Consider the following 7,500-nt stretch of genomic DNA (forward strand, 5'->3'; position numbering starts at 1 on the left):
ATCTATACTGCTGCAGTGTTGTGTTGCTTCGTGGGAAGCAGGACAAAGAGAAGGGCAGGGCCTATGCAAATGAAGGCCTCAGGGATGTCTGGGAGTGCCTTTTTAGCAGTATTGTTAAAGTCCACCTTGCAACCGGATTGGTCGGGTAAGCTGAAAAACACCATGCCAGATTGGGCACCAGGTCTCTAGGCGCTTGGAGGACATATTGGGTCTACATCCCTCAGTTTCTGAGGTCCAAGAAATGTTCACCCTCTACCCTAATAGAGAGGTCTTGGCCGATCGTGGTCGAGAGGGGAAGAAGGTAGCAGTGCAAGATGCTTATGGTCCTTCTCTAATAATGGACCAACTTTCTCTCTCTCCTTACCTGTGGTTCTGCCTGGCTACTGGGGCTACCAGTTGTAAGCCTGCAGCCCACAGTGAGTTGGTTTGTTCCTCTCACACATGTAAATGGGTAAGCATTCAAGTGCACACACCTGCCTACGTCCACAGACCCTCGCGCACACACACTTTTGTCAACAAGCTTTTTCGCAATTAAGAGTATCAGGGACCCATGTTGAAATAGAAAAGCAGCACACCACATGACGGCCATCACATAGAGTCCAGCAGCAAATGGGAAACGTTTAACTAGCTGTGGTCCTATTACTTGCGCTCTACCGTGGAACAACTGCTGGATGAGTCCTGCTGGAGAATATTGAACCTACAACAAGTCTGAGGAAAATAAGAATTCCACAGGAATATAATCAAACAGGGACCTACAACCCTTCCGAGCCAGATAGGAGTCGAACCTACAATCTTCTGATCCGTAGTCAGACGCGTTATCCATTGCGCCACTGGCCCTATGTAGACTTATGCATCCTTTTGTCCTTAAGTGGGCTAGAAAGTGTGTGTGTGTGTGTGTGTGTGTGTGAAGGCACAAGGAAACCCATCTGACCTCCTGGAAGTCTGTTCTGTGAGGTTTTCCCAAGTTTTACAAAGGACTTTAGGAGAAGGAAGCACCTAAAAGCTAGGCGAAATGGTCCTAGATCCAAGGAAATCTTTTAGATCAGGCTCAGTTTCTTAAATAGTTTGCATTAACATAATCAGTTCCAGGTCTGTGTGGGGCTGAGCTTGAGAACTCCATAGTAAGTAGGCGTTTACAACAATAAGGGGTTTAATATTACAACACAGGCGAACATTCAGACACATTATCATAAGCTCACCTTGTCCAGGGACCCAAGCATGCTGCCTTTCCACTCTCAGAGCCCTTCACCTAACCTACTGTGCAGCTGTTTCACCTTTAATATCACTGTTCCACAGGCAGCGTGACGTCACAATGCTCCTTGTCTGTAGCCCGAACCAGGAGCCTTTGCAAACCTGGTATAATCTACATACTTACGGTGTGTTTAGTCTTGGACCACAAATGCAGTGAAGAATAATGGATTGCTACTCTTCATACATTTTTGACCATTGGCTCAGATTTGAATGCGTACTGGCCATCTGAGCATCTCTGCCAGGCCACCCTATGTCTAGAGACTGTAGATTTAGAGAGTTTATAAACATTGCCAGTTCATCAATAAAGTGTGCTCGCTTCGGCAGCACATATACTAAAATTGGAACGATACAGAGAAGATTAGCATGGCCCCTGCGCAAGGATGACACGCAAATTCGTGAAGCGTTCCATATTTTTAACAGCTTTTAGGAGAGAAATCTTTTTTGTTTTCAAGACTAATTGAAAAAATAAAGCAGGTCCCAGTGCTGTCCCCGTGATATGTATTTTTCAATTAGTCTCTCCTCAACATTTTTAATGTATTTGCTTTGCAGTAAAGAAGGTGCGCTCTATGTTCAGCTGCATTTAGCAAGGAAGCCTGCAGGACTTCTGGGACTTTTCTTTCTCTTTTTTAGCCTCACTGTCATTATTCTTCACCACCCCCAAATCTATACTGCTGCAGTGTTGTGTTGCTTCGTGGGAAGCAGGACAAAGAGAAGGGCAGGGCCTATGCAAATGAAGGCCTCAGGGATGTCTGGGAGTGCCTTTTTAGCAGTATTGTTAAAGTCCACCTTGCAACCGGATTGGTCGGGTAAGCTGAAAAACACCATGCCAGATTGGGCACCAGGTCTCTAGGCGCTTGGAGGACATATTGGGTCTACATCCCTCAGTTTCTGAGGTCCAAGAAATGTTCACCCTCTACCCTAATAGAGAGGTCTTGGCCGATCGTGGCTCAGAGGGGAAGAAGGTAGCAGTGCAAGATGCTTATGGGCCTTCTCTAATAATGGACCAACTTTCTCTCTCTCTCCTTACCTGTGGTTCTGCCTGGCTACTGGGGCTACCAGTTGTAAGCCTGCAGCCCACAGGGAGTTGGTTTGTTCCTCTCACACATGTAAATGGGTAAGCATTCAAGTGCACACACCTGCCTACGTCCACAGACCCTCGCGCACACACACTTTTGTCAACAAGCTTTTTCGCAATTAAGAGTATCAGGGACCCATGTTGAAATACAAAAGCAGCACACCACGTGACGGCCATCACATAGAGTCCAGCAGCAAATGGGAAACGTTTAACTAGCTGTGGTCCTATTACTTGCGCTCTACCGTGGAACAACTGCTGGATGAGTCCTGCTGGAGAATATTGAACCTACAACAAGTCTGAGGTAAATAAGAATTCCACAGGAATATAATCAAACAGGGACCTACAACCCTTCCGAGCCAGATAGGAGTCGAACCTACAATCTTCTGATCCATAGTCAGACGCGTTATCCATTGCGCCACTGGCCCTATGTAGACTTATGCATCCTTTTGTCCTTAAGTGGGCTAGAAAGTGTGTGTGTGTGTGTGTGTGTGTGAAGGCACAAGGAAACCCATCTGACCTCCTGGAAGTCTGTTCTGTGAGGTTTTCCCAAGTTTTACAAAGGACTTTAGGAGAAGGAAGCACCTAAAAGCTAGGCGAAATGGTCCTAGATCCAAGGAAATCTTTTAGATCAGGCTCAGTTTCTTAAATAGTTTGCATTAACATAATCAGTTCCAGGTCTGTGTGGGGCTGAGCTTGAGAACTCCTTAGTAAGTAGGCGTTTACAACAATAAGGGGTTTAATATTACAACACAGGTGAACATTCAGACACATTATCATAAGCTCACCTTGTCCAGGGACCCAAGCATGCTGCCTTTCCACTCTCAGAGCCCTTCACCTAACCTACTGTGCAGCTGTTTCACCTTTAATATCACTGTTCCACAGGCAGCGTGACGTCACAATGCTCCTTGTCTGTAGCCCGAACCAGGAGCCTTTGCAAACCTGGTATAATCTACATACTTACGGTGTGTTTAGTCTTGGACCACAAATGCAGTGAAGAATAAAGGATTGCTACTCTTCATACATTTTTGACCATTGGCTCAGATTTGAATGCGTACTGGCCATCTGAGCATCTCTGCCAGGCCACCCTATGTCTAGAGACTGTAGATTTAGAGAGTTTATAAACATTGTCAGTTCATCAATAAAGTGTGCTCGCTTCGGCAGCACATATACTAAAATTGGAACGATACAGAGAAGATTAGCATGGCCCCTGCGCAAGGATGACACGCAAATTCGTGAAGCGTTCCATATTTTTAACAGCTTTTAGGAGAGAAATCTTTTTTGTTTTCAAGACTAATTGAAAAAATAAAGCAGGTCCCAGTGCTGTCCCCGTGATATGTATTTTTCAATTAGTCTCTCCTCAACATTTTTAATGTATTTGCTTTGCAGTAAAGAAGGTGCGCTCTATGTTCAGCTGCATTTAGCAAGGAAGCCTGCAGGACTTCTGGGACTTTTCTTTCTCTTTTTTAGCCTCACTGTCATTATTCTTCACCACCCCCAAATCTATACTGCTGCAGTGTTGTGTTGCTTCGTGGGAAGCAGGACAAAGAGAAGGGCAGGGCCTATGCAAATGAAGGCCTCAGGGATGTCTGGGAGTGCCTTTTTAGCAGTATTGTTAAAGTCCACCTTGCAACCGGATTGGTCGGGTAAGCTGAAAAACACCATGCCAGATTGGGCACCAGGTCTCTAGGCGCTTGGAGGACATATTGGGTCTACATCCCTCAGTTTCTGAGGTCCAAGAAATGTTCACCCTCTACCCTAATAGAGAGGTCTTGGCCGATCGTGGCTGAGAGGGGAAGAAGGTAGCAGTGCAAGATGCTTATGGGCCTTCTCTAATAATGGACCAACTTTCTCTCTCTCTCCTTACCTGTGGTTCTGCCTGGCTACTGGGGCTACCAGTTGTAAGCCTGCAGCCCACAGGGAGTTGGTTTGTTCCTCTCACACATGTAAATGGGTAAGCATTCAAGTGCACACACCTGCCTACGTCCACAGACCCTCGGGCACACACACTTTTGTCAACAAGCTTTTTCGCAATTAAGAGTATCAGGGACCCATGTTGAAATACAAAAGCAGCACACCACGTGACGGCCATCACATAGAGTCCAGCAGCAAATGGGAAACGTTTAACTAGCTGTGGTCCTATTACTTGCGCTCTACCGTGGAACAACTGCTGGATGAGTCCTGCTGGAGAATATTGAACCTACAACAAGTCTGAGGTAAATAAGAATTCCACAGGAATATAATCAAACAGGGACCTACAACCCTTCCGAGCCAGATAGGAGTCGAACCTACAATCTTCTGATCCGTAGTCAGACACGTTATCCATTGCGCCACTGGCCCTATGTAGACTTATGCATCCTTTTGTCCTTAAGTGGGCTAGAAAGTGTGTGTGTGTGTGTGTGTGTGTGAAGGCACAAGGAAACCCATCTGACCTCCTGGAAGTCTGTTCTGTGAGGTTTTCCCAAGTTTTACAAAGGACTTTAGGAGAAGGAAGCACCTAAAAGCTAGGCGAAATGGTCCTAGATCCAAGGAAATCTTTTAGATCAGGCTCAGTTTCTTAAATAGTTTGCATTAACATAATCAGTTCCAGGTCTGTGTGGGGCTGAGCTTGAGAACTCCTTAGTAAGTAGGCGTTTACAACAATAAGGGGTTTAATATTACAACACAGGCGAACATTCAGACACATTATCATAAGCTCACCTTGTCCAGGGACCCAAGCATGCTGCCTTTCCACTCTCAGAGCCCTTCACCTAACCTACTGTGCAGCTGTTTCACCTTTAATATCACTGTTCCACAGGCAGCGTGACGTCACAATGCTCCTTGTCTGTAGCCCGAACCAGGAGCCTTTGCAAACCTGGTATAATCTACATACTTACGGTGTGTTTAGTCTTGGACCACAAATGCAGTGAAGAATAATGGATTGCTACTCTTCATACATTTTTGACCATTGGCTCAGATTTGAATGCGTACTGGCCATCTGAGCATCTCTGCCAGGCCACCCTATGTCTAGAGACTGTAGATTTAGAGAGTTTATAAACATTGTCAGTTCATCAATAAAGTGTGCTCGCTTCAGCAGCACATATACTAAAATTGGAACGATACAGAGAAGATTAGCATGGCCCCTGCGCAAGGATGACACGCAAATTCGTGAAGCGTTCCATATTTTTAACAGCTTTTAGGAGAGAAATCTTTTTTGTTTTCAAGACTAATTGAAAAAATAAAGCAGGTCCCAGTGCTGTCCCCGTGATATGTATTTTTCAATTAGTCTCTCCTCAACATTTTTAATGTATTTGCTTTGCAGTAAAGAAGGTGCGCTCTATGTTCAGCTGCATTTAGCAAGGAAGCCTGCAGGACTTCTGGGACTTTTCTTTCTCTTTTTTAGCCTCACTGTCATTATTCTTCACCACCCCCAAATCTATACTGCTGCAGTGTTGTGTTGCTTCGTGGGAAGCAGGACAAAGAGAAGGGCAGGGCCTATGCAAATGAAGGCCTCAGGGATGTCTGGGAGTGCCTTTTTAGCAGTATTGTTAAAGTCCACCTTGCAACCGGATTGGTCGTGTAAGCTGAAAAACACCATGCCAGATTGGGCACCAGGTCTCTAGGCGCTTGGAGGACATATTGGGTCTACATCCCTCAGTTTCTGAGGTCCAAGAAATGTTCACCCTCTACCCTAATAGAGAGGTCTTGGCCGATCGTGGCTGAGAGGGGAAGAAGGTAGCAGTGCAAGATGCTTATGGGCCTTCTCTAATAATGGACCAACTTTCTCTCTCTCTCCTTACCTGTGGTTCTGCCTGGCTACTGGGGCTACCAGTTGTAAGCCTGCAGCCCACAGGGAGTTGGTTTGTTCCTCTCACACATGTAAATGGGTAAGCATTCAAGTGCACACACCTGCCTACGTCCACAGACCCTCGCGCACACACACTTTTGTCAACAAGCTTTTTCGCAATTAAGAGTATCAGGGACCCATGTTGAAATACAAAAGCAGCACACCACGTGACGGCCATCACATAGAGTCCAGCAGCAAATGGGAAACGTTTAACTAGCTGTGGTCCTATTACTTGCGCTCTACCGTGGAACAATTGCTGGATGAGTCCTGCTGGAGAATATTGAACCTACAACAAGTCTGAGGTAAATAAGAATTCCACAGGAATATAATCAAACAGGGACCTACAACCCTTCCGAGCCAGATAGGAGTCGAACCTACAATCTTCTGATCCGTAGTCAGACACGTTATCCATTGCGCCACTGGCCCTATGTAGACTTATGCATCCTTTTGTCCTTAAGTGGGCTAGAAAGTGTGTGTGTGTGTGTGTGTGTGTGAAGGCACAAGGAAACCCATCTGACCTCCTGGAAGTCTGTTCTGTGAGGTTTTCCCAAGTTTTACAAAGGACTTTAGGAGAAGGAAGCACCTAAAAGCTAGGCGAAATGGTCCTAGATCCAAGGAAATCTTTTAGATCAGGCTCAGTTTCTTAAATAGTTTGCATTAACATAATCAGTTCCAGGTCTGTGTGGGGCTGAGCTTGAGAACTCCTTAGTAAGTAGGCGTTTACAACAATAAGGGGTTTAATATTACAACACAGGCGAACATTCAGACACATTATCATAAGCTCACCTTGTCCAGGGACCCAAGCATGCTGCCTTTCCACTCTCAGAGCCCTTCACCTAACCTACTGTGCAGCTGTTTCACCTTTAATATCACTGTTCCACAGGCAGCGTGACGTCACAATGCTCCTTGTCTGTAGCCCGAACCAGGAGCCTTTGCAAACCTGGTATAATCTACATACTTACGGTGTGTTTAGTCTTGGACCACAAATGCAGTGAAGAATAATGGATTGCTACTCTTCATACATTTTTGACCATTGGCTCAGATTTGAATGCGTACTGGCCATCTGAGCATCTCTGCCAGGCCACCCTATGTCTAGAGACTGTAGATTTAGAGAGTTTATAAACATTGTCAGTTCATCAATAAAGTGTGCTCGCTTCGGCAGCACATATACTAAAATTGGAACGATACAGAGAAGATTAGCATGGCCCCTGCGCAAGGATGACACGCAAATTCGTGAAGCGTTCCATATTTTTAACAGCTTTTAGGAGAGAAATCTTTTTTGTTTTCAAGACTAATTGAAAAAATAAAGCAGGTCCCAGTGCTGTCCCCGTGATATGTATTTTTCAATTAG

At 45.4% G+C, this 7,500-nt stretch overlaps 6 non-coding genes across 6 annotated transcripts; 4 read left to right on the forward strand and 2 right to left on the reverse strand.

Moving 5' to 3' along the window:
• Positions 1-764: 764 nt before the first annotated feature.
• On the reverse strand, positions 765-837 carry TRNAR-ACG (transfer RNA arginine (anticodon ACG)). The gene has a single exon. It is a non-coding gene; the product is annotated as a tRNA-Arg (tRNA).
• A 722-nt stretch (positions 838-1,559) lies between these two features.
• LOC147705291 (U6 spliceosomal RNA) lies at positions 1,560-1,666 on the forward strand. Its single transcript, XR_015298012.1, has one exon. It is a non-coding gene; the product is annotated as a U6 spliceosomal RNA (small nuclear RNA).
• Positions 1,667-2,678: 1,012 nt separating this feature from the next.
• On the reverse strand, positions 2,679-2,751 carry TRNAH-AUG (transfer RNA histidin (anticodon AUG)). Its single transcript has one exon. It is a non-coding gene; the product is annotated as a tRNA-His (tRNA).
• Positions 2,752-3,471: 720 nt separating this feature from the next.
• Positions 3,472-3,578, forward strand: LOC147705293 (U6 spliceosomal RNA). Its single transcript, XR_015298013.1, has one exon. It is a non-coding gene; the product is annotated as a U6 spliceosomal RNA (small nuclear RNA).
• A 1,805-nt stretch (positions 3,579-5,383) lies between these two features.
• LOC147705294 (U6 spliceosomal RNA) lies at positions 5,384-5,490 on the forward strand. The gene has a single exon (XR_015298308.1). It is a non-coding gene; the product is annotated as a U6 spliceosomal RNA (small nuclear RNA).
• Positions 5,491-7,295: 1,805 nt separating this feature from the next.
• On the forward strand, positions 7,296-7,402 carry LOC147705295 (U6 spliceosomal RNA). The gene has a single exon (XR_015298014.1). It is a non-coding gene; the product is annotated as a U6 spliceosomal RNA (small nuclear RNA).
• Positions 7,403-7,500: the final 98 nt, after the last annotated feature.

The sequence above is a fragment of the Lissotriton vulgaris genome, chromosome 7, assembly GCF_964263255.1.
Source record: "Lissotriton vulgaris chromosome 7, aLisVul1.2, whole genome shotgun sequence".
In the NCBI taxonomy this organism is placed as follows: Eukaryota; Metazoa; Chordata; class Amphibia; order Caudata; family Salamandridae; genus Lissotriton; species Lissotriton vulgaris.